The following is a 3,733-nucleotide window of genomic DNA, read 5'->3' as shown; positions in this document are numbered from 1 at the left end:
CTGTTTCTCGGAACAAAGCACTATTATAACATTTATTAGTCTGTGACTCACTTTTGCCTACGCGTTTAGACTGTTTTGCCCCAATTGACATCAGTGGCGCATCCCAATGATGCTGCCTCAACCAATATAAACAATGACCTCCACTGTTGTGTTATGAAAGCTCTCCTACATGGCCTGAATTGGTAACATGCAATGTCATTTTCCTCAAAGATGACATTCTCTGTTTCTGCACACTGTGAACGCACTTGTTTTCTAGGACAATTCATCAAAATGAAGCTCCCAGAGAAGTAGTTCTCATGAGGATTTCTTCCTTGCAGCTTTGTGTGTTTGTTTGATTCTAAATCTTATTTTAAATTAGTTATTTGGTGGATTGTAAAACAGCTTTAAAGTGGATTAGAAATTGCAGCTTTTGTAAGACTGAGATCAGAGTTGCAAACAAATCCTCCATTCTACGCACCCTGGATTTGAGGCTCATTAAATACATTTCTTACGGTTCAGCAGCTGTTTTCATTGACTGGTTTTATGGGTATATAAATGGAATGCCTGTCAGTGTGTTTAGCGCTTTCAAACTTTGATAGTGGGGTGTCATATGTTAGCATCTGTTGTTTTACTCTCCTCGGCCAGTAAAGTAATTTAAAGAGAAATATAAAACTCTCCGTGGATTTTCTCTCAAATTAAATCGTAATGTTTCTGCTTTTTATGTGACATTTTTTAATGCAGCTACCACAGTAAATTTACTGCAAATGTCTTGCAGCATACCTTTGAAATGAAAGCTAACTTTAGCTTTCTCTAATTAAAACAAACTGAGAAGTTCTCCCTATATGAGAACAAAATAAACCACACTCCAGTGTGGACATATTTATCTTGCTTACATAAATTTGCGTTGGTGAAGATTACAATGTTGGGCGATAAATGGTAGTTTTTTTTACCCATAAACTCCATCAAATTGCCACCTACATTTGAGCTCCTTGCAAAGAAGCACAAAATATCTTGAATAAAACACCAACGACAATTAAGATCAAGCCATAAATCTGTCTCATTAGCCTGAAGCAAAATTCATTTAATGTGTTTAATTTCATTTAATGATCAGGCACACCTTAAGTGAACATGCTGTACATTTTGTAAGAACAAAATATTTTATGTAACACAAGTTGCTAGAGACATTACCTTGGCACAGATTTCCTTCTTGATACACAAGAAGTGTTTTTTTCTTTTACAGTAAATCTGTGGTCCTATTATGGATTTTATTCTTTGACAACATAAAAAAAATTATTGAACTGAATTAAGCTGACTTGAGATGAACTGAACTAAACTGACACACACTGAATTGAGCTGGAGGGAAACTAAAATTGGTCTTCATAGAATAGAGTAGAATGGAATAGACCTAATGGAAGTAAATTAAAATACACACAATATAGTGCTTGATTTTCCATTCCCTTAAACAGCTTCATCAATGTATTTCTAGTTTTCCCTCCTGTCTAGATGTAAGACTTGTAATCTCTTCTTAATTATAGCTGTCACTTGTATGTTTTTCAAGTCTGCCATAAAAATATATCATAAAAGTAAAGTACAGCAACACAAGTGAACAAAGAAATCAGCATTAAAGAACGAAAATCTAGACAAAATGGCTGTATAGCAAATATACAAAAACATTAATTCTGCTTAAGCCCAAACACAAACATACCAGTACCTTTAAGAAAAGGAAGTAAATTAAAATGCATGTCTGTCCTGTGTGCAACTGCCCAGACAAGGTCTGATGCGACAAGAAACAAGCTGACATCTGCTCCAGATAGATTATTGTTGTCTGAGGCCAAGTCTATGGGCCAAGTATCAAGTCTTAATCCAACTACTGCTAAAGTTTAACCAGAACAAAAGAATGAAGGACAGAAATAATATAAGAAACAATTAAAAATACCAAATATTTATCTTTCCCCCTTTTTGGTGGAAAACGTTTAGTGATTCAAAACACAAAGCACTTCACTACATTGTACTGGCACACTTCCAACACACGTAACCTAATGAAGGTCAGCTAAAAATGATCTGTTCGCTATGGTTCACATGACCCAGAAAAACAAATTAGGTGAGGCAGAGATTAGATGGAGGTTAACATGCAACATGTGCATGAATATAGGTTAGTTCTTGAACACCACACAGACTCGCATGTGCTGAAATTCAGAACAAAATGTTAAAAATTCTTCCAGGACTGAGGTTTGGATTCATAGTTTCTGGAGTTTACATATTAATGGTTAGACCCACCCAAATCAAGTGCAGAGTAATCTGGTGTTAGATAACGGATCAGCAACACAGCTGAAATAGAACAAGATATCCGCTAGGAAGGAGCAAATAATGGAAGGCAAAGGTAAATAACTCAATTGTATTGATGCAGCTGAAAATGTTTGGAAAGAAATACCAAAGGTCAAACCTACACTATGCAAACCTGAAATATTTAATCAGTACTAAACATTGTGTTTGTAAATACTATTTCAAATTAAACATTTATAGTATGTTTGTTCTTAAAGTTTGTCAGTATAGATGCAAGTTAGTAAAAGCATTCAAAAGAATGTGTGGATAATTCCTGTGGATTCACTGACTGAAAAAAATCAGTTGACTGAATGATCTAACTGAATGTTAGTAAGAAGATAACTCTGTTCTCATTACTGATCAAGAGTTCCTGGAAAACATTCATAGGAATGGAACAAACAAGCAAGAAAGAATGACGAAAGTTTTATCTCCCTCCTGTTTACCTTTAGACCGCTACATTGAATGGACCTGTTTGCATGTTATTCAAAGCTTACCATCTTTTGGCTGTAACAAACCACTTAAAAAGACATAACACTTGTGTTGTTCTTCTCCTCCGACTCAAAACTATTCAACAACATACCCCACATTCTTTTACTATAGGAACAGTCAATAAATGGAGTAAAAAATAATTTGAGCAACAAAGGCATGTGATTCTGGATGCAAACACCTAAAAATATGTCTTTGAATGTGTCCAATTATTCCTTTTGGCCTTAAGGGCACAGTTTGTGTAGAGGTCTACTAATTATTTTCCTGCAGCTCCTCCAGAGTTCCCATGGGGATCATGGCTGTTTTGCTGATTTATTCTGTCCTTATCAGAAGGGCACTGACTTGTTTGGTTTGCTGTTGTGCCATGGCCGTTTTGATTTTCAGATGATGCAATTGAACAGAGCTTTGTGAGACAATCACAACTTTTAATACTGTATCTTAACCTTATTATGATTAGAAATTCTACACATATTTATCCATGACATGTCTGCCTTTGTCTTCAGGTTGTTCTGTAATGTTCTCTAATAAACTGAAATTGCTTCTGTGTGCAGTGGTTATCTCCAGAAGTTATTTGTCAGAAAGGATTATGAATAAAAATGCACACTGCCCTTTTTAGATTATTTGGTGAATATATATATATATATATAATGTACTTTACAGTTACTTTATAATGTACCTTCCTTTCCTTTGGTCTAATGCATATGATTCTAATAAAATGTATTGCACTTTGGGATGTAGCATAAAATGGGAAAAAGGTCAAGGGTTGTGAATGCTGTTGCATGACAGTCAAAGTCTAGACTGAAGGTTGACAAGTTTACAATAGGCTACTTTTTTTTTCCTTTGCTACCTGCTTTCTGAGGGACAAAGGTCAGTGGTTTCATCTTCTGATTCGGCACACAGCTGAGCCCCGTGGGCCTGGAGGCCTTTTTCCAGTGTTATAAGGGAG

This window comes from Xiphophorus maculatus, chromosome 23 (genome assembly GCF_002775205.1).
Source record: "Xiphophorus maculatus strain JP 163 A chromosome 23, X_maculatus-5.0-male, whole genome shotgun sequence".
Lineage (NCBI taxonomy): Eukaryota > Metazoa > Chordata > Actinopteri > Cyprinodontiformes > Poeciliidae > Xiphophorus > Xiphophorus maculatus.
This window is presented reverse-complemented; position numbering follows the sequence as displayed.